The sequence below is a fragment of the Coturnix japonica genome, chromosome 2, assembly GCF_054131305.1.
Source record: "Coturnix japonica strain WE chromosome 2, WE-NBRP24, whole genome shotgun sequence".
NCBI lineage: Eukaryota > Metazoa > Chordata > Aves > Galliformes > Phasianidae > Coturnix > Coturnix japonica.
In genome coordinates, this window is record NC_140664.1 from 71,868,324 (window position 1) to 71,892,020 (window position 23,697).

At 40.0% G+C, this 23,697-nt stretch overlaps 1 long non-coding RNA gene across 1 annotated transcript in view; it reads right to left on the reverse strand.

Moving 5' to 3' along the window:
• The window catches only part of LOC146761934 (uncharacterized), a 142,732-nt gene that overhangs the window by 58,378 nt on the left and 60,657 nt on the right, over positions 1-23,697 (reverse strand). Inside the window, exon 3 of the long non-coding RNA XR_014943567.1 lies at positions 19,273-19,369. This is a non-coding gene — a long non-coding RNA (uncharacterized LOC146761934). The remainder of the gene's footprint in view (positions 1-19,272; positions 19,370-23,697) is intronic.

Genomic DNA, 23,697 nt, shown 5'->3' on the forward strand with positions numbered 1-23,697 from the left:
CATTTTTCTCCAGTTATTTTTGCTTTTCTTGTCCATTTTGGATAAAGCACAGATTTCAGAAGGTTTTCTGATAGTTGAAGCTGCAACCATTGCTCCTGACCATCCCATCAGTCACTCTGCTTTGCCCTTGAGCACCTATCCTCTAAGTGCCTGCAGATGCTCACCAGATCTAGCCCTACACCCTCAAACAGCATGTCCAACACAGCTGGTAAGTTGCCAAACATTGGAGTGACAAGAACAAGGTGATGCTGTTAGAATAAAACATGTAGTGGTAAAAAGCCATAGATTTCAATAGAGCTTAATTTAGTTTTGCTGGATCGTTCCTCCATAAATACTACCACAACTATACCACACAATAGGAGATGCACCCAAAAATGCTTCTTCAGCATTTTTAATCAACAGAAGTTGAACAATTATAATTTAGCAGTCAAAATTTACAGCAAATCAATGAGGATGCACATAATATTACCCTGCCACTTTGCTGTGCAGAAGCTTATCTAGACCATATATTTCCCTGGTTTTATTTTATAAATAGGCCAGCTAAAACCTCAAACAAAATTATATGCAACCAAAAATACATCTTTCAGATTACAGCCACTTTTCTACCTCAGCTCTGTCAACCCAATTCTTTACCAACCTACTGCCAGGACCCTTTTATGTGTCACCTGCTGAAAGTAACCTACAGTGGAGTCTGAAGCTGCTCAGCTCAGAAAAGAGAAGCTACCAGGTCTGAACTTGGGATCAGTGCTCTCTTGTCCCACACAGCTGATCCCTAACCCTCCCTAAGATAAAGATTTCCATGTCACTGGAAAGATGCTGGTTGGCTGATATTTCCTAGCATAACAGGGCCAGATCCTTAGGTAGGGACTCAAAACAGTCAAAGATGAAATAATAATGCTGTCCAGGGTTCCTGTGAGGTTGATTCTGGCATTCTCCTACTTTCCTCCCCTTTTCCTCTTTCTCTCAGGGTTTAATGATTAAAGGAATAAAAACAACAAAGTTATCACCCTATCACGCCTTAATGACAACATAGAACAGTCAATGACTGTTTATGGTTTGATTACCTCAGTAGGCTGAAATATGTTCAGAGATCATTTCAGTGAATTTAGGCAATGGACTGAATGGTAAAAGATAAAATGAAATCCCAAAAAGCAAAGTCTGATCTTAGATAATTAACAGCAGAAACGGGGCTAAATTGAAATAAATTATTCAGTGCAAGTACTTCAGACAGCTCTTAGGAATAACACATGGATCTGTGGCACTCTTTAGGGGACTTTGTACTTATAAACTAATTAATAGATCTGACTTCTCCATATGTAGTTTTTCCATCTGTAACAGATAAAGTATGGATAGGCTTCTTCATGTAATAGGGAAAATTAAAACTAAAGTTATTTTAGTAAGTTGTAGAATTTTCTCTAACTTATTCAGAATGTGAATGTGTGAAATACCACAACAGAATGGAAATTGATTTTATAAAATGTGAGAGTGAACTACAGCATTCTGAAACATGTGGTGTAAAGTCAAAGACATATCGCTCTGCTTCTTTCCCCTCCAACCACCACCGAAGCAAGTCACAACCTACACAGCAGATTGTAGCCAAAAGGTCAGCTAATAACATGCTCCTCGCTAAGAGGAATAAGCAAGAAGACCATGGCAGAAGTGTTTTCACTCTAAAATGGAAAAGCTGCAAATTCCTGCCACCCCACTTAATTGTATGACAAGACCTAAGCCTTAGCAAGCCTCAGTCACAAACTGGTGCGGAGATAACGGTGGCCATTTTCTTTCCTGTTGAGTAATCAAAGAATAGCTTGGGTGAAATGGGATCACAAGGATCACAACGTTCCAACCCCTGAGCCAAAGGCAGGTTTGCAAACTGCTAGATCAGATTTTGCCCCACCAAACCTGGTCTTAAACAGTTCCAGGAATGGGGCATCCACAACCTCTCCAAGCAGCCTGTTCCAGCACCTCACTGCTCTCTCAGTGAAAAAACCTCCCCTGACACCTAATCTAAATCTCCCCTCCTTTAGTTTAAAATGATTCCCCCTTGTCCTATCACTACCTACCTGTGTAAAAAGTTGATTTCCCTGAAGTTTATTAACTGTCTTTAAATTTTGATCTTCCTGCAGCCTTCTTTCTTCCAAGCTAAACAAACCCAAGTCCTTCTGTCTGTCTTCATAGGAGAGGCACTCTAGCCCACCGATTATCTTTGTGGCTCTACTCTGGTCCAGACCCCTTTACAAAAGGTCCACATCTTTCCTGCATTGGGGGCTCCATGCCTGGACACAGTACTCCAAATGGGGCCTCACAAAGGCAGAATAGAGGGGGACAAGCCCCTCCCTATCCCTGCTAGCCACCTCTCTCCTGATGCAGCCCAGGATACATATCTGGGACTACCCTGACCCAAGCACAAAGCCTTGCACTTTGCTTTGTTGCACCTCATTATGTTTACAAGGGTCCATCTTCTGAGTTTATCAAGGTCCCTCTGGGAGGCATCCCTTCCTTGTGTGGTACCAACCACACCTCTCAGATTGGTGTCATCAGCAAACTTGCTGAGGGTACATTCAATCCCATCATCTATGTCACTGATAAATGTATTAAAGAGTACCAATCCCAAGATGGACACCTAGGGGAAATCACTCATTACCAGCCTCCACCAGGACACAGAGCTATTGACCACAACCCTCTGGCTGCAACCTTCCAACCAATTCCTTGCCCACTGAATAGTCCACTCCCCAAATCCATATCTTTCCAATTCAGAGATAAGGATACAGTGGGAGACCATGTCAGAGGCCTTGCAAAATCCATGTAGATAACATCAGTTGCCTTCCCTTTGTCCACTGATGCAGTCATTCCATCATAGACTAGAGACCTTCTCTTGGTAAAGCCATGTTGGCTGTCCTGAATCACTTGCTCATCCCTCATGTGCCTTAATGTGTCTTCCAGGAGGATCCGTGATCTTCCCAGGAACAGAGGTGAGTGCACCAGCCTGTAGTTTCCCAGGTCCTTCTTCCTCACTTACTTGCAAATGGGAGTGTTTCCCTTTTTTCAGTCCTTGGGGACTTTGCCTGACAGCCATGACTTCTCAAATATGATGGAGAGCAGCTCAGCAACCACATCAACCAGCTCCCTTAGGATGCTTGGATACATGTCACCTGGCTCCACAGACTTTTACAGATTCAGCCTCACGAGTCAGTCTCAGATTTACTCTGCCCTTATAATGGCAGGGGGAAGTTTGCTCCCTTAGATCCCACCCAGAGATTCAGGCTCAGGGATGTGAGAATCCTAGCTGCTAGTGAAGACTGAGGCAAAGAACTTGTATAAATGCTTGGATCACTTAAGTCAACACAATTGCTTCCACTCACATCTCTGGGCATCCACACTATTGTGTGTTTAGGAAAACACTGCTCAGCATGGTAGCCTGAACAGAATTGGCACTCATGACCTCAGCTGACCTATTGAACCAGCCTAAAATCTGTCTCCAGCTATTTCAGCCAGTCCAGGATTTGAACACTGCTAGAACAGAGCTGAGAAATAGCTCACTTCTATTTTTATAGATAACACCATTTTACAGGATTAACTTTGACACTCAGACTGCAGAGGTAGCTTCCAAAGTTTTAGCCAAACTAATGTACCTCTGTCAGGGTCACCCACATACATTAGCTGAACCCTGTCCATGAGGGCTGACATTCTCTCATACTTCCCCCCCACCGCCTGAAGCCAGATGGTGAGCTGGTCAGTGTGGGAAGTTGCCTTTCACACAGATGTTAGCACATATGCATTTGTAAAGGTTAGTTATTTTTAAAGGTTATTTAAAAGAGAGAGCATTTTCAGAATATGACAGTCTTAAATCTCAACTTTGAAAAGGCAAGAATTGTTGCTGACATCTACAACCAACCAAGTCACCATCAACACAAAACCTAAACTTTCTGAGAGGCTAAGAAACGTGTGGACAGTTTTCTATCCAACATCTTTACTCCCAAGATAGTTCACAACTCTCATCAACAGATTGTCCAGCAGCAGTGCCATGCCTAGCCAAAAACCATACCAAGAATTAGCACCTCTGAGTTGTTTCCCATCTCCTTATCTCACATCTATCTCCAGCCCACACCTCATCACCCAGCAGCCCGAATGTTTGGCCACCTTCCACTGGAAACTGCCTCTCATCCATCCCAATCACTACAATCTGATGCCCAGCAATGTTCCTGCCCTAGTCCCTAAATATAATGCTTACTCAAGCGTGTTGACATCAGATCTAATTATTGACTTCAAAATGAGCACTGAGAAGAGTTTCCTTCACCTCATCTTCTGCTGCTGAACAGAAACAACAAGTCCTGACATCTATTCTTTAATTAGCATGAATAACGACAAACTTCAGATTGGATGAAACTCCACATTGTCTCCCAAAATTAGGCCTAAATCCAAACTAACCCAAACATTCTTGGATGCTGTACTCAGACTGAAGGAGGGGACAATTTTGCTTCAACTATAAGCTGATTCTGCAAAGGCTGCAAAGCTATTTAATTCTTTCTATCCCCCCCCTTTTTTTTTTCCCTCAGACTTCAGTCTTTATATTCTTCCTATCACCAGAATTATCAAGATTACCTTATCTCATTTGGTCTAGTCAGAAATTAAACTCTTAAGTGTGAGCACAAAAAAGAAAACCAAAACAACCATACACAGCTAGATTATTATTCTTTCTCTCTCTTTTGCTTTTTTTTTTTTTTTTTCTTTTCTTGAACCTACATGCCTTTTTAACATAGCTGGAATTCATTTGCTCCTGCCATTGCTTTACAGTTACACGCATCTTCCTTTTGTCATTCCCCACGCACTTTTCACTTTAGCAAGCTAAGAAAAGAGTCTCACATGCAGAAGATCCAAATTTGTGCTGTAGAAGAGCTATGACAGCACTTGAAAAGAAATAGAGTATACAGCAGCAGAAGAACCTACTGCCCTTTGCCACGAGTCCACAGCCATCCAGCTGGACACAACATGGCCAGAATTGGTGCAGTCTTTCAGAGGGTCCCCCTTTTTCATGCTGCTGTATCATTTGAGAACTAAGAAACCCTTCCAGCATTTCATTTACCTTTCTGCTCAGTGAAACAAAAGTTTCCCTGGCAGCCTCTCTGATCTGGTCTGTATCTACTACACTAAATGAAGAATAAAATACAACCCCGGAACAAGTCAAGGTGTGCAACTCTTCCTCCCATGGCCAATGCTTGTGCTGCTGAGGGCAAACGGGGGCGACCAGCTCTCCCTTTTTGTCAGCTGTTGTTCTGCGTAGGCTGCTCTTATCATGCAGTCATCATGCAGCAAGGCGAACGCTGTTCAACACAACAGCCAGTTTTCCCCAATGATGGTATCTCTCATCTCCGCCTGCTTTGATATTGTGCACTTTGTTATTTGCAGATGAGCAGCCAGGTCAGTCAGGACCTATGTGAACACAGCCTGAGAGCCTGTTTCCAGCCTCAGCTGCTTTTCACCAGCCAGGCTCAGAAAAAAAAGGAAAGCTGCTCTCTGGGGGCTGAGCTTGTTTCCTGTATTGTAATTTCATAGAGGTGAATCTTCCACTAACCTGGTTGGCTGACACAAATGCTACATGGAACAACAGGAGGCTTGTCAGCACTGCTCCAGCATACAAATGAACATAACAGACGGGTAGCATTAAACTCACCTAAAGATAAAATTATGATATTCAGTCATTGAGAAAGATGATAACTTAACCACAGGATGTATCGCAATTAGCTTCCTCAGCAGCCTACAGAAGCAATATATACAAATTACAAGATAATCTTCCGCAATTTGAAACCATTTAGGATCTTTAGCATTATATACTTGGATCAATTTAAATCTTAAAGTTGCTATCATCTTTCCTTCTTGCTCAGAGATAAATATCATCTCATTTACTAGTGAAACAGAGTAGATGTATTTTATTTTTTTTTAAATCTGGTCTTATTGTATCATTTCTTTTTTTTTTTTTTTAGTTAAATAGTTAAACTATAATGAACTCCACAGGACTGTGGTTGCAAAGAACAAGTGCTGGTCGCATCAATATCTGTATTAGATTGCCCCCAGTGGCAAGGAATTGTAAAAGACTTTCACATAGAAAGGGAAATGAAAAATTCCAATTGAGAAATAGGTCTGCTGGTGGGGAAAAAAAAATAATGCTGCATGTAGAAATCTCTAAGCTTTCATCCATTTCTAGGAAACTGGAATGGGAGGAGCATTCCTCCTACTCCTGAAGACATCTGCACTGTGGGGATATAGGGAAACTACTGCAGTACAAATACCATTTTGGCAAATTAAAGCTTGTCAGAATCACAGCAAACTTTCCACTGATCTGGGTTCACTTATGCTTTTGTTACAGTTCTGGGCTTCTTTCTGATGTTTCCCTTTGGATGAGTACTTTAAAACTATTTCATGTACTTGAGATGCTTGATTGTCCGCACAGCCTCAAGAGTAAGCAAGATATTTCTTTCTATGGTCTTCTTCCTCCTCCTCCTGCCTTGTTTTCAACTTGGCATCTGGCAAAGCTGGACAAACTCTGGGACATAAAAATTCCCTTAACTGTGAGTAAGCCCTCTTTATTATGTCTTTTTTAATAAAATGGCTTGTTTGATTAATGCCTGCTCGCATGGAAAATTCTCCCTTCTCCTTCGTGCTTTCCAGCAATCACTTTGTGTTTTAGTGTCTGCTTTGGCAAGAGGAAAAAGTGGGATGCTGGGTTAAATTACAGCCCCTTTCTGAGGTCCGCGGGATTTCTGTTGCTCATTTCCATGGCACCAAGATGCAACCCTTATTCTCAACCTGAAGCCTCTGACAGCTACCTGCCAGCCACACCATTTTTAGTCCCTGGAGCAGCTGAACAAGTCCAAAGGTGCTGTTCAAAATTCCAGAGAGTTTTCAAAAGCCTGTTTAATTCATTAGGCTTTATCCAGTCCACCCAGTCTGGTCCAGACAAATCCAGTACTGTGTTCTCTCATGCTCCCTTGGCTTCTAAGCGGCAGTACTTATATTATTCTTTCTATATGCAAAGTTAAAATACGTATTTTAAAGAATAAGTATCTTTCTCTATTGAAATCCAAGGCCGATACACACACATGTGATGACTTTAGAGCAACTGAATCCTTGTTACAGAAAAATGGTTATTTAAAATCCAAACAGGAGTCTCCTATTTTTTACAAGTTACTGGTACTTGAATTTATGGAAACAAATAACAGATCAAACATTGATGTACTTGGCAGTTCTGGGTAGCTGTCTGGACTCACAGCCAATGAAATTAAATATTTGAGAGATTGTGATTCGTGATATAATCTGATTATGGAGGTAATTACACCTCTTGTCATTGTTGACAGTATATTATTATAGAGACAAAAATCTTGGTTCTGCTACCTGAATTCCAAGGGAGGGAATAGACAGGGAAAGAGAGAAGAAAACAAAAGATATCAAAACAACTCCCCTCTCATTTTATAAAAGACTCTCTGAATTCAGGGGGGAAAAAAAAAGAAAAAAAAAAAAAAAGAAATCTAACAAGATTATTACATTAATATCCAACAAGAATAATGAAGTTTTCTTAGAAGTTAAAGGGAGAAATATTGAAGAGAGACAACGTGTTGGTAAAAGGCTATTTCCAGTACATTTCTTAATAAACACTTAAAGGCAAGTTTGAAACTTCTAGAAAATTAGAATGAAATTTAAAAAAAAAAAAAAAAAAAAAAAAAACCACGAAAGAAAGAAAATCCTGAATACAACATGTGGTTTCGGCTCTGCAAGTAAGGCAATATATTCCAATACAACCTTCAGAGACAGAGGTTTTTCAAAGACAGAGAGTTTTGAGAGATTGTTTTGAGAACTGCAGGTCAGAATCAAGGACTGTATTCAGTAGCCCATGTGCTTTGCAGTCTATTTCTTAGTTCCATATGTACAGTAGTGAATTCAGAGCTAAAACTGTAATCCTTCCATATTTTCCCTGGAGTTGCTTAAATCTGTATGCTCATCCTTTACTTACTGCTTTTAAACTTCTCCTTATTGCAATGAAGATTAAGTTAATTTCTCAAGCTATTATCTCATAAAATCCTGCATGCTCAGAGTTGCTACTTTTCATAATGAAATTTTATATATATATATATATATATATATATATATATATATATCCCAATTAGTACAGGACATATTTCCCAAACACTAATTGAAACCCCAAAAGTTCAATGCACTGGTTTTCCATGAAACAAATACCTGAGTAACTCAGGTCACCAGTGACCACGCTAATGGAAAATTTCAGCAACCTTACTGAAAAGGAAATTTTGACTGTGTGTGCCTGAAGAGCAAGAAATAGAGTCAGGTGATGAACAAAACCAAACAAACTGAAGCCGAAAACAATTCCTCAAGTAAAGTTCATAGCGCACACACACACCTCAGGATTTTATTAGAGAGAGGAAGGGCTCATAGTTTTAGAGCTTTTAATTGGCCGTGTTTGCTACAAAATGAAGGACGGAGAGCTATCACAAATTATTTTCATGGAACTAATATTGTAATGTTCTACATTGGTCTCAAAAGCCCTGCACATCATGCTAAAATGGATGGGTGTCCATGTACAAAGCAGTAGTTATTCATGGGGTTTTTTTCCATTCTTTAATTTACCTAAAAGCTACCTGAACTTTCAGCTTGGTCTCTATATGCCTTTTTAAAATAAGGGTTTTTTTAATTTCCCATATTATCAACAGTGCAGATGGACAGCAGAGGTAGGAAAAATAAGGAGCCTGGATTATTCTGTTCTTGATTATGGGATTTCCTCTATTTTTCAATAATAAAACTGGTGTAAAAAAATTGTTTCCAAAGCTTCAGGTGTGTGTAGTTGTTACAAAGAAGTCAAAAACAGCACTTTGGAAATGTACCTGTCCTTCTTGAAAAGAAACCAGACAGCCCTGCTAAACGGTACTTCAACTTTTGAATTTAAAAGCAACTTTACATAAGAAGCATAATTGAATCTGGGATTCATAAACCAAAAGGAGGAAAAGCTGTGCATAAATGTTCAAACCTCTGTCCATGTTTTACATCTGAAAAGCGCCGATCTTTTAAGCAAGACTAGTGGTTTTCAAAGCAGTACAGATAGACTGTCCTTATGCTGAAGCGTATACCATTCACATTCTGCTCATTCATAAATTTGATGTAAATTTCAGAAGCTTTAAGGAAAAGAGAGTGAGAGGCTCTGTGGAAATGTAATGAAGTATGCTTATGATTATCTGTTTTTGGAAGGAGTTAAGTTTATTGTAGGCACACATTAGCCACTTTCAGGACATAAAAGCTTGACTGTTTAGTGCTAGAAGACATCCCAGTATTTTTTTTCTAGGAATAATCTTACATGCTAACCATAGAAATGTGTGCCGCCCGCAGCGAGGGACACACACGGCCCTGGAAATGCCATTCCCTTTCATGGTTGTAAACCAAAGCAACAAATCATTTCAGTAAGACCATTTAGTGTTTTCTGCTTGGTTCTACAAATAAAAAAGGGCATGGGCCTATCCCGCTTTCAAACAACAAAAAAAAATCATTAGGGAATTTAACAATAATTGAATTTGTATTAACCATGGCACAACATAAACATTTTCCTCAAGGCTGGAGCACAAACAAATTGCACACATTTTCCATGTGTGGGGATTTTTTTGGTGGTTTTGGGTTTTTCGGGTTGTTGGTTTTTTTTGTTGTTGTTATTTAGTTGTTTTATTTTTGTCTGTGAGCTGCTGAGCCTGTTTCCATTAAAACAAAGAAAAGAACGCTTCCTGTGTGAATAACAGCTTTGTATTCAAACTGCAGGATTCCTTATTTAATGGTCTACTTGTTGACTGAATTAATATGGATATTTAGTAAAGGTGGACCAACTAGAAAAGTAGACAGTAAAAGGACAGAAAATATCTTTGCAAAAACAGAAACAGGGAAAATTAAGTCAAATAACAGTGCCAGAGCAAACAGATATGACATGAGAATTTGTACTCCCGCACCCCCATTTCCATCAATATTAATTTGTGACACTTCCCTTCCCTGTGAAGTAAGCATAAGCTCAGAGGCAGGACTGTGAGAACAATCTTGCTCAAAACTAATGTCAGAAAAAGACAAAAGACGAGCTGCATGAGCTCCAGATGTGGTGGCTGGGCTCGGTTCTGTCAGTGTACCTTGTACGAGAGCTTGCAGGAAGGTAGGGCTGCAGCTCTGGCACCCCCATGTAGGAAGCTTGTAGGGCTGCTGCTCTGGCACCCCCATGTAGGAGAGTCGAACAGCAGCTCTAGACTCATCTTAAGCTACTATGAGCTGTACCTTACAAGACACCCCTTTAAGGTGTCCACACTTTGTTGGACACCTGGGAAATTAAGTTCCTTTTGAAAAATGAGACCACAGTCCTTCAGCTAGTCAGACCCTTTGGCAGGTACTCTTTTTCTTCGCCTTAGGTGTGGACTTCGTACAATTGTTTTCTCTCAGTGCTTTTCCCATTGCAAAAGAAATCACCATACTGACTTAAATTTAATAGGATTTGAACTCTGTTTCCTGCCAAGAAAGCAGAATCTTTTAGTTTCCTGTGCGCAGGAACACAGAGATGTTAAAATTAGCCACAAGCAGCATACTGCTCCCTGAATGTAAGAGAAAGGTACTGCAATTTACTGCACAAAGAAAATTAGTGCAAGTAACAGCTTTAAACAAAATGTTTTCTGATTTGTCAAGACCACGGCCACGTACACAAACAACACAAGGTATACATTTGTGTTTTCTGTAATGAAACGAGAACAACTCCAGGGTCACAGCAGACAACACTGTTACTTAATTCAGCATCTTATAACCAGTGCTAAGATGCTTTTTTGGCCGTGGGCCACAGAGCACAGAGTAACCCAGTTTGCTTTTGCTGCATCTCTTACTGCTTTTTTTTCCTGATGGCAGCACAGCCAATATTGTCAGTACCGTAGGTAGTGCCTGTAACGTTTTGGAAGATGGGGAGGAGCTGAGGATTTTCTGCCAACTCAGGTTTCAGCTTGTTCCCTACAATGCAGCACTCTAACAATTGTCACAGAAAGGAAAGCAGGATGGGATGAAAGTATTAGTTACTTTTGCTCAGTAGCATGCTTTTCAAACTGAGCAGGAGATGCAGCTGCAGAGTCAGGCCCTGCTGCACATCCAATGGGTTGTTTCTGCTTCCCATTCCCAGAAGGTGGCTGGGAAGGGTCCTGACAGCACCCAGTCTCTTACCAAGTCAGTAACTTGGTCTGCAGACTGCGGTCTGCTTCCATGAAACTGAGGTGCAGGGAGCTGTCTGCTTCCATCTGTGTTCTGATTCAGCCTGCAAACCTGGCAGAAAACAAGACCAGCTGAATGGAAGAGACTGGATGGGTGATGAGGGCTGAAGCTTATTGGAAGAAAGAATGATGTAGCTGGGACAGGAGGATGGAAAGAAGCAGAGGAAAAGCAGGGAATGTAGACAGTAAGCTTTTAATATTAGCATTGATGCCCCAAGGACTGTGGTGTTGCAGCGTGCAAAGAAAAGTCTTAGGCTTTCTCACTCAGACAAAGCAATATCTACTTCAAAATGCAAAATCACTTACAGCCTTGAGCAGAAACAGTCTGTCTGGAGTAATAAGTGCTTTCTCTCTTCCTTACAGAGAAGGAGCTCCATGAGCAGCAGATTCCATCAGCACCTGTCTCAGGATTTTGTTCTGGCCTAGAAACTCCGGTGTCTAACATGGACCAGGTTCTGCAGCCTGCAAACCTCAGCAGTTTCTCACTCCTACCCAGGCACTTCCTTCTGAGAACTTCAGACTCTTAATACATACCAGTCCCCTGTCAAATTAGGTTATAACAGGCCATGAGTTCATAAAAAGGTTGGTCACATCATGTGGAAGGAGAGATTAATAATTAATTCAGTCTGTTATCATGCGTAATGACTTTTTTCATTAGGAAGTATGCCTAACAGAATAAAAGCATTCTGGCTTTATTAACAACCAAAAGGCCAATACTGCTGGTTATACAGCTATAAACCAAGAACTGCTCTGATGCATCAGCTGCCTTCAGTGACAGTGAAGGGTAATACAAAGCAGCTAACTGACCGACACGTACTCATACCTCACCACAGCAGTTCTCCATCAGGTAACCAGGCCCGTTTATGAGAAAGGATGGGAACCAGCAGAAATCAGATCAGAACAACTCCTCACTTGCAGTTTGCAAATTAAAACATCATGCTAGAATGTGGAGCACTGTGTGCTATAATTTTCCTGTTTTAGTCATACTCTAGAAATAAGAATATTTAAACACGTTTTGGAAAATCCTGTACTCTGTTGCCTGAGGTACAGTATTCTCAAAGGACACTGGCTTTCCAACAAACTCCACAAAATAAGCAAAATCAGTTTCCTTTGTTACTTATGGGGCTAAATCACAATAAAGGAAATGTAAATCTGGGTTCACTTTTGTCTATCATTGTTTTATGTCTACTTTTGCATTCTGTTGAATTATAATAGATTAATTTGTTTTACTTTTCTCCATAGCCACTTTTCAAGCTCCAGCTTAGTAACAAGGCTCCATTTTCTTTCAGAAAAACAAAGTCCCAACATCTTCCAAAAATTTTCCATTTATGCTAACAACAATAGTATTTGGATTTAGACTAGCTAGCAAAGCAATGTACTCAGTGACTACAGTTCATTTGATAGTTATCTTCAGACTATTTTTTAATACTTTATGGTACTTCGTTGCTTCAAGACCAAGATAACGTATTCTAGCTTGCTAGAGGAATTCTTGCTCATACCCCACCACTGATTGCCAGTAAAGTCCCTGCTGTTGCCCATTCCTAAACTGGGCGATACTGGGCCCAGAAGGAGAAACAGAAAGGTGAAATGGTTGTAGCTGTCATCATAAGAAGCATTAGTTCCCTTCCATGCAATCTCAGGTGATCCATCTGTCCTACCTCGGAGCTGTAAGACTGGAGAAAAGACTGCTTTTATCTCCTGTTTCAATCAGACTTTCAATTGGAAGTATGTGCTTGTGCAAGACACAATGGGGCCACACCACAGTTTGGAGCTTCCCAGTGCTACTCTGATAACAAAAACAATTAGAAACAAAAGTACTCTTATGCTGGGGCACTTTAAAACCTATATATGCTGATCATAAGTGGACTTAGCTTCATTTTCTGCAGCATATACAGCAGGATACTCTCCCCATGGTAATTGACATTTTGCACTAGCCTGGTTCCAACGAAAATCGATCTGATTCCTTCCTAATAACAACAGAGAGTCATCTTGGATGACAGATTTTAGCCATTAATTTAATTGATCATACATACTGATACAGGTTTGGGAAATATTATTCTAGCATAGCAACACAAATCCAATCAGAAGAGCAGACACAGGAAAAGGTGAGTGACTCTCCTGAAAACGCCATTTTACAACATTCATTCACTGTGAAAGTTATTTTGATACAGAGCAAGGAATACAACTGTAAAAATAATTCAGTAAAAACAGAGCAGCCAGATTCTGCTGCAATTCCTGAAACAGATTAACCTATTTTCCTGCTATCAGTAACACCAGAAACTTCATACTCTAGAGCAGCAGTGGCAGTAATTCCCAGCCATTTTGTTCATGGATCACTGTCAGCTTCCTAAATTCACAGCGGTCTACTCCAATGCCTTACAACTTTAACCTTTTAAGGTAACGCAGCTTCACAGGACCTGAGGAGCACAGCTGAGAACCACTGCTCTTGCACAGGCATGGACTAACAACAGTGTTGCTGAAATCCAAGGCCAATTTGTTATGATGACTTCAATTTCGGATTTGAGGTCTACAGCTAGGGCAAGCGGAATAGTGATGAGTGTGGTAGCTCTTCACTTAGAGGTCACTCACATACCAAACAGACAACTTTTGCTATAGCACCTCAGATTTGCCTCGTCACTTCTAACTTCAGCAGAGTCAGCCTTGAGGAAAGCACTGGCCTCATCCTGAGCACTATCCCGGCATTAGATTGCACAGCAACAAGGAATTCCTGGCACTGTGGTACAGTAAACAGTTCTCCCATGTCCAGGATGTAACACCAGAAGAGATGATAATAAATAAGCCACTTCAACAGGGCTGTGAAAAATGATCCGTGACATATCTGTGGAGAAGCAAATGTCATCTCAGAACAGGCTTGTCTGGATGCCTACAGGAGAGCTCACTAACCGTCTGGCTCAAGTTTGCAGCCCACTATGAGCACAGCGCTGTGAGCAGATTGGTGCCTGACTAATTTCGCACAGCGGTTCTCTACCTACCGAGTGCTTTTTCAAGCTATTAGCGTCACAGAATATCAAATGGGCTGTCACAAAGCTGTTTATCAACCAGCTCCCAAATCAAGGCAGGTATCCAGCAGTAGCCACTCAGTACTGATATATGCATGCACAAACACTACCTCTCTAGAAGGCCAGCTCACTGCATCTAATCCAGGACAGAGTGTCTTTGGAAATCAGCACTCACGTGGGATTAGAAGTGCAGCTCCTTACATTAAAAGCCTCTCTTCACGTGGCACTTAAAAGAGCTACTCACAAAAGCTAACCTCAGCCTAGTGAGATCACAGCTTTTTCTATAGTTGGTGAGGAAGCATCTCTGATGGTGAGCAGGGTGATCCAGAGAAAAGGCCTGACCTAACTATTCTGGTGGTCCTCCAGAGGCCCCTCTCCCTTCACATATCACTCTCTGGGGAGCCTTTACAAATATCGCTCCTATTATGTTGCAGGCTCCTAAGACTTCACTGTGAATCTCACAGTATTTTATGTTTGTCTTGAAGACCCTTTTTATGAAGTCATTTAATTTTATAGCAATCTTGGGTGTGTATATATATATATATATATATATATATATATATATACACATATACACCTGTAGTGGAGAAAACTAGGAAGAGCAAAGCCCAGAGATTAAAAAATAATAATAATAATAAGGGAAGAGTGTCACAATAATACTCTGCCCTATTGCAGCAGCCTAAGTAGACACTTGTAATTTGCAAAAGAAGTACCTGCATTCACCCTGTGTCTGGTTTTCTCACATTCCCATATATTTTACAATTCCAGTCTATTCATCCTCTTAGGTCAAAATCAAATTTTTGCAATAAACTGGAAAAGTTCACCTCTTTTTACTATCTGCATACAAGAATTGTAACAAATTTTCCCAAACTGTCATGAACGCTGCTTATAGCTGACAAAGTGAAAGAATCACAGAAAGGCCTGGGTTGAAAATGAACATAATAACCATCCAGTTTCAACCCCCCGCTATGTGCAGGGTCACTAACCACCAGACCAGGCTGCCCAGAGCCACATCCAGCCTGGCCTTGAATGCCTCCAGGGATGGGGCGTCCACAACCTCCTTGGGCAACCTGTTCCAGTGTGTCACCACCCTCTGAGTGAAAAACTTCCTCCTAAAATCTAACCTAAATCTCCCCTGTCTCAGGTTAAAACCATTCCCCCTTGTCCTATCACTATCCACCCTTGTAAACAGGAGGGGGAATGACTGTTTACACGCTCCCTTCAAGTATTGGAAGACCACAGTGAGGTGGCCTCAAAGATGCTTGAAGTAAAAAGGCCTTCTAATAGGCACATTATACGAATCTGTTAAGCCTCAAGAAATATCAGATCACAATGACAACTTCAGATGTCATTTTAATGTCTTTAATATCACGTCTGGAAGCTTGGATGTTATTCAGAGATAGAAGCAGTCTCAAGTACATGCTGCCATTGCTAGCTGGTGATTTTCATAGAGTGAAGCCAATATTCTAGTTCAGCTCCTCTTTGCTTTTTGGTGAAGTTCCTCTTGTACTTCAGTTACAATCATTTGATGAAAATAGGGAAGTTGCTCCATAATTTAGAATAAATCACTTTTCTAAAGGAAACAAAGACACAATCTGAAATCTATTTTAAGCAGAACAAATCTGAGATTATGCAATTTGATTTTGTCAGGCCATCTCAAACTGCCTTCGATACATAAAAAATTAAGGTACATAAATTAACCCTCAAAATTTCTGACAAGAATGAAAGGACTGAAATTGTTTAGTTCTGAAGAACCTTCACAGAGGAAGACCTCCCATACTATACGCTGGCACTCAACCAGTAAGAGTAACTCGTGCAACAGCAAGACTCCAGATCATGATCTGCAGAGGAGGAATCAACATTCCAGGGAATTATATACTGTTGCTATGTCTGTGCACTAAACTGGAGGTATACAAGTCCCAGACTTTCCCAGTAGTAACTATCTTTTTATTTGATAGAGCTCCAAGTTTGCCTCAACCTCTGATCCATACTAATAACGGCCTTTCATTTTTTGGCTCTAAGATCTGAGCAGAGAATCGATGTAATCATCTATCAGCTATTCAAGATGTATTCAGGGACATTTTGCTTTCTTTTCCCTTCTCTAGATGTATGAAGGTAAAAAGCATTCCCTTGAGAGGAGCACAAAAAGTCTCCCCAAGGGAAGGAAGAACTTCCTAATGTGAAAATAAACAACTAGAAAATACAGTCCTGGCTCATTTATAAAAAGAGATGGAACAGATGCAGCATGGAAGAAACAGTAGGTGAATGCTTGTTCTTTGGTGAGTATCCATGGTATCTATCCTTTGATCTCATTGTACCACCCCAACTCCTCTGTAATCTGCTTGTGGCATTTAACAGTTTCCTTAAGCACAGGTGCATGCATGCATATATATACACTCAGCAGCAAGATCTTCCTGGCTGACAAGTAATTAGTTTATTCATAACCATAACCTAAATTGGTGTTCTTCAAACCACTGGATAATACACAAATCTGATAAAAAAGCATACACACAGAGATCAGAAATTACTGCTGAATACTTGGTCTACTTAACTAAAGCGACCTCCAGAGTGTGAGCACTATAAAACAACCTGTACTAAAGCTAAAGATGCCAGAAATGTTGAAGTATACATATACCGTGTCAGACAGTTCTACTACTACAGTAACTATGGTAATTCCATATGTGTAAAGTATATAGAGCTATTCAGTTGATATCTGAGGTGTCTACTCCAAAGTAAATTAAAATACTTAGTTCCATCAGTTGCATGGACTGTGTTTTCACTGACTACAATGGGAAAATGATTATGTTATTCTATGAATTTGTGCCTAAGTATCTACACACACACTACATTTCCAAAAACCTCATTTAGGAGGGTTTAATATGGGGCTAAACTGACCAAATTCAATTCCAAATGGCAATACAACACTTACCTGAGGAACCTTCCACAGATGATGGCTTATTGAGCCAAATAGATTATAAGACTGTTAATGTCCAGATAGGTAAAGCAAACAAAACCTCTAGACTCATCAACTCAATCTAGAAGCCTACAGATAAAGAGCAGAAAGTGAATTTGAATTAACTGGTTCCTCCTATTCCCTTCCCTGCCAATCCCCTCACTGCAAGAAAAAATGTTGTCAGTCTACAGTAATTACAACACCCACATCCCTATTACCATGAGGGAAAAAAAAAAAGCAAGGTGGATGACCTTTATGTGCCCTTCTTAAGTCTTCTCTCTACATATTTTCTCACTGCTCCTTCAATCACAAAGGGCCAGAGTCAATCTGTTTCCTCTCCTGATGACACTGTGGTAGACCTCCACAGGCACTGCCTGCAGGAGCATTCTCTCTGACAACGGAGAGCCAGCCCGCAACAGTTCTATTCATAGAGCAGAAGAGAAAAATCTTCTCATGATTGGAGGCTCCTAGGTGAGCAACTACAATAACTGATCCAAATGTTTCCCTTGCATTATATGATCAGTGAGAATGTGTGTTTTCATTTGCATTTTTACCCTTTGGTTTTCTGCATCTGGTAAATACCGGCAAAGTAAATGTTAAGGTGTCAGCTATCTCTTCTAGAAAGTGATTGACAGTCCCTAAGTGCTCTGGGCTTTTTATAACCAATGTGAGTGACAGCTTTTAAGTGGAAGCAGTTCGTGCAAGTTTCAGCCATTGGTTGTCTGCACGAATAACGTGGAATATTGGCTTTTCTTGTATCTATCTAATGGTATTTCCTTCTGCGTTGGCAGCAGCTCTAAACTTTAAGTTGTTACAGGGGAAAAAATGTCTGTGTTCCCTGCTCTGCACTTTTCTAAAGCCCTCATTCCAACAAAAGGAAAAGTAAACTCATGCCTATGATATAAGTTTCTATAGTTCAAGGCAGTACAGCAGCAAACAAGTAATTTCTCTTTGCATCAGGCCTGGCTAAAGGACAATGTTGCCCAGCACAGTACCATTTCTATGTAACCATTTTCAAACAGTCTCCACCAAAAGCTTTCAAGAAATCCAAGAGTAATTATTATCCCACCAATGGTCCCAGTCAAAGCAGTTATCAACCGTGCTATTGAGCCCAGTATCTCTCTCACCCTGTCCTTCCAGCAACTGGGAGAAATGTGCGCATATATATTATACACAAATTCCAAGATAAGCATCAGATATGCACATGCTACTTCAAATAAATGAAACCAAATCAGCATCATCATCTAGATTTTTGCATTTCAAATCCACACATAGGTGAAAGACCAAAAAGTGTATTTAGTACACAAACAATTGAAAAACGCATCTACTTTAAATTACAACAGGCAATTAATTTAAGCATTGTTGGTAAGCCCACTTCAACAGTGTAGGCTATTGGACTCAGAATGAGCCTATCTGTCCCCAGATAACACAGCCCTGTGGCTAAGGTGAATATTATGGAATACAAAGCATGATAAATAGAGAGCCTTGCTTTTTGGTTTGTTCCCCAGGAACTTGTTGCTGAGCTGAACATCAGTGTAGAAATAACCTCAGGTGCTCAGGGAAGCAAAGCTGTGAAGTCAGTAAAAATGGCTGCTGGAACACCATTCAGATTGTATACTGTCATTTTGGAGTAATTATTAGGATACAGAACAAACCTTTCTGAACCCATAAATAACATGTTGCTGTTAGCAGAGGACATTTGTTTAGTTCCCTGTGAAAAAGAAGCCAGTAGAACATCAAATAATAACCCACCTCACTTGCTTTGTTTTTGTTTGCCTTTTCTTCCTCAGTTACATGACTTCAACAATTTATGCTTTAATATATATATATATATATATTAAAGAAAAACGTAAGCGGTGATCATTTGTTAACTGCACAACATAATATACCTCAGTGAGTAATACAACTTCGGCTTCTTTTCACCTTCTCATTTTTCTCAACTTTAATGCAGTTGTGTAAGATTTTCCCCTCTCCAGAGGGACGTGCAATAATCAGGTTAGGTTGATATCTTTATGACACTGACCTTAAAGTTCACTTCATTTTTCTCTCCTATCCTTCCCAGCTCTTCTGAAGTTCTTTCTTCTGATTCATTTTCTGTTGCTGAGTATCCCTAAGAGAAACTGGACACAGATAAATCATTTCACCTCAGAATTTATCCATGTGAAAAATAAACAAATCACTTGCCAGCAGATGTTAGAAAACTACTTCAATCGTTAGTACCAGGTGAGTACATTCACCTCCTTCTTAAGAAAAATAATCTTAAAATAGTATCCTGAAAAAGATCAGAAAAGAGCCAGGATGCTGCTTTGTGTCTTTCAAGGAAAATAGATGAATTCACTTAACCCTGCTGAGAGAAATATTTCTCCAGGTTTTAGTGAGAAGTGCTTTATTTATATTGCACGCGGGTACTATTAACTGTTAGTTGAAATAGTTTTTGTATTTTCTTTGAATAATTGATTTGAACACATGCAATAACATTGATTAATCAAAGCGCAATCTACCTCCTGGAAAAAGTTTACTTTTTATGGGTGTATTTTCAGACTGAAAAATTATGTTCCAAACAGAGCTAGTTAAAGCTCTACAGAGCTACAAGATGCTTTCCTGAGTTTTCCAAACTTTGTTCTCCCCTCAGATGAGGAACAGTAAAAAGTGGGGAAAAAAAAAAAAAAAAGAAGAAGAAAATTTTCCCATGAATAGCAGCGCTTCAAGCACTTACACTAAGCAACATGAATTTAGGATACTTTCAGCTTTGAATTTTTTCCTTCTCACATCATTCATCTCAGCACTAACATTCACCACCTGCATTTTTAGAGGTTAGAAACCATCACAAGGTTTGCACAATATGCATTTGCTATCATAACACATTCACATATTTTGCTTGCTGCATTATAAAAGATCTAAAGATGTTTTATCTCAGAACATTTCATTTGGCATCTGGTGGACACATTGGATACTACCAAGGTTAGCTACACAGGAGTTTTCCCCGACTCTAAAATCTGTTCCAAGAGAATAATAGTAAAACGAGGAGTATACCACTTGTGAAGGGCATACAATGATTATAATGCAAATGAGATACTGTTCTGAGTCTGCTTCACTATCCATCTGTACAGCTCTCAAAGAGGCCCTGAGAAATTCATCACATGAAAACAAAAAGATAAAGATAGTTCTAGATTTTCAGAACTTTAAGTTAACACAGCAAAATAGCAATTACAGAAGAGTTAATGGGTCAGTAGCAAAATATGAATTCCTGAACCAAGAAATGAGAAGTAATGCTTTACAAGTTCAGCAATGCAGTTTCTGAAGTTGGGTCTCTTGTCTGGTCCACCAGCATGTAATAAAGCAGCACAACAAGCTTTAAAGTCCTTGTTAAGAAAAAAGTATGCAAAGAAATACAGTGTATGTGAATGTAAAGGAAACAGACCCCTGTGTTGTTCTGTGGCCATGTATTACTGCACAAGATGGCTCCCTAAACTCTACAGGATGTGATATCAGAGGAATATAGGCTGGTCTAACAAGCATACATTGGGTTGCTTTAATTTTAGACAAAACACGTCCCATTTTAGTTTTTACATTTTTGTTTGTTTTGAAGCTTTTGTTCTGTGGTTGTTTTTTGATAACTAAATCCCTTTTCATATTGAGCTTTACGCGGTGCAATAAAGCAGGCAGATTAGACTGGTTTCCATACATGCTGGTGACAAAGCTGCTTTCATGTCTTATTGTGACTTTTTTTTTTGCATGAAGATCCACTGACTGCCATTTGATGTTGTTCATAGACGGTGACATTTCTGCACATTAACAGGGTTACATAAAGGCTCTGTGCCCTCCCTGACTCAGCTAGAAATGTATTCATAGGACTGGAATGAGTTGGGCTCTTCTGAATTGCTCAGGAATGATGGGACCATAGGAAGAACTGGCAGTGCCTCAGAGACATAGTGCCTGCAGAGAGAGTTAAGGCCAACCTTTCTTCGGTGAAGGCCTGGTGCACAGGGTGTAGCAATAATTTTATGTTGACGTGGGATGATCCAGAAAGACACTGGTAACCTACAGCCTAAACAGGAAAGAAGATTTCTTTGTAGCCAGCTATACTATGTAAAAGAAAGAGAGAATAAGTATGTAATTTAAGAAGGTATTTGAAAACTAGGATTTCAAACTCCTGTCTTTGAAAACGTTCCTGCTTCCCTATTCTCTTCTGTTTTACAGATCCCTTATCTGTTATATCTGTGAAAAATGAAATAAGCATAAAAAATTCCTATCCTTTGGGGGAAAATTGAGCTAGCATAATGTAATACTCTCTAGCTAGCCATCAACAGCTATAACAACTCCTTAGATCTAACAGTTTCCTGATGTACTTTTTGAGAGAATATTTCTTGAGATGACATATGCTAATGATAGTTCTAGAATCCCTAAGCATACGTATTGAGGTCTTAAATGGTAGATAAGTTCTGATGCATTTTGTCACGTCCAAGAATTATATACAGTCAGTTAAACCCCAGAAACTGAACGCAGTGATTAATATAGGTCCAAGCTGTCCCTGTAAACTTGCATTTCCTTCACAATGGAAAGAGATGCCTTGAAGCCTGTGTTGTTGATTTTTGGTTTACTTTAAGAAAAATTCTTGGGGAGCTCTCAGTCCTCAGCTGGTGTGAATGAGACTAGTCCCACACTTCTTAGCTACAGTTCAAGGAGGCCAGCAGGAAACAGAGAATTTCCACTGCATCTGGCAATACAACTTTCATTCCCAAATTTGCCTTCAAATTTATAAATGCTAGGAACAAACTTTTATCCATGTATCTGTCCTGTCGTTAGTGTCATCTATGGTGATTGACCTAAGGATGTGGAAAACGCCTCATCTGTCAGTAGGAATCTGTGTTGCCAGAAGCTAGTTTCTATTTCCCAGGTACCCAAAGCTGTTCTAATAGAAGGCATCAGAGCCCAGAATCTTCTTATTTATGACAAAGTGAATGATAGGTGCAAAGAAGGAAGCGGAGTACCAAATCAAAAGGATAAGAACAGAAACAGTAGAGTAGGACAGAGTTAACAGATCACATTTAAGATTGCAAGAAAATAATCACGTGCTGTTCTGGATTAGCAGAAAGACTACAGTCTCACTATTTAAAAGGCTAAGGAAAATTTGGTTCAGAACAAATGTAAGTGAATTAAGTAACAGAAAATGCCTCCTTGGCCATTGGTACAGAAAGGAAGAAACGCTAAGTGAAAAGGCCATCTTCGGATAGACAAACTCTAAACTTACGTTTAGAAGCCAAGAAAAGGAAGCGTTTTGGTCTCAGTTTAACTCTGCCCCTGTGGGTAGCCCCATTTGTTTATTTTGCAGTGAACCTTCCAACATCCCCTTTGCACAAATCATCCGGTCTTCAAACTCTCGGGCACTGTCCTCTCTTCAACCACAACTTGCCGGCTTCTTCACAAAGCACTGGGCCTATTATATTTCAGCTTGCCTGTCATAGAGCCTAACAAGCTATTTCAATAGCTCCCTCACAGTTGTGAGTTAGTGAGCTTTTAATGCTTCCTCACCCTTACTTAAAAGAGACTGCTATTGGAAAACCTAATACATTCAATATGACAGGGCAGGGTTTACAAATCTAGTTGTCTGGTTTCTATTGACATTTAAAAACAATGTTAGTGACAAAAACGTAATTATTCCTAAATGATGGAAACAAGGAGCCAGGCGTACTGAATGAACTTGTTTTGAACCTCTATTCATTTCACTTCAGATTCTGGCAGAGGTTTTTGCTGGTTTCTATTTTATCCTAACCAGTTTATCCATGTTCCAGACTTTATGTTCTGCGGCTGTCAAGCTTTTCTGTGGAATTCACCCATTGCCACAGAATTGTACTGGAGAAATCCGGCACGCATCTGAAAAATAAGGCAATTGTCTTGTTCTCACATGTACAGATCAAATTGAGAACATGCGCTGAGCATATGCTGACAGAGTGCTCTCTCCATCACTTTTCAGGCTGCCTTAAATTGCAGTTCTGAAAGGTGTGAACTACCTCATTTATCTCAGTTGGGGCTGGAAGGATTCCCCTGTTCCAATCTGTAGAATCTGCTGATTTGTACTGCGCCATGGAAATTCAGCATTTTTGCTCCTAAATTCCCAGCCTTACTGCAAGCTTTGCTTCCTTCCTACAAGTTTTGCTGGAACTCATTTTAAATGTTAAATTTTTTTTTTTTTTTTTTTTTTTTTTTTTTTTTTTTTACTCTAAGGATGATTAGACAGTGGCAGAGGTTACCCAGAGAGGTTGTGAGTTTCTGTCCTTGATGAAGCTTGAGAATATGTCTGGATGAGGTCTGGGCGACCTGCTCTGGGCAATTCCAAGCAGTAAGGCTGGACTGCGCCATTTCTAGTGGTCCCTTCCAATCTCTGCTATTATGTGACCAAATTTCTCTGTGGAAGGAGACTTCTCTATCATAGCATTTGTTCTTCATA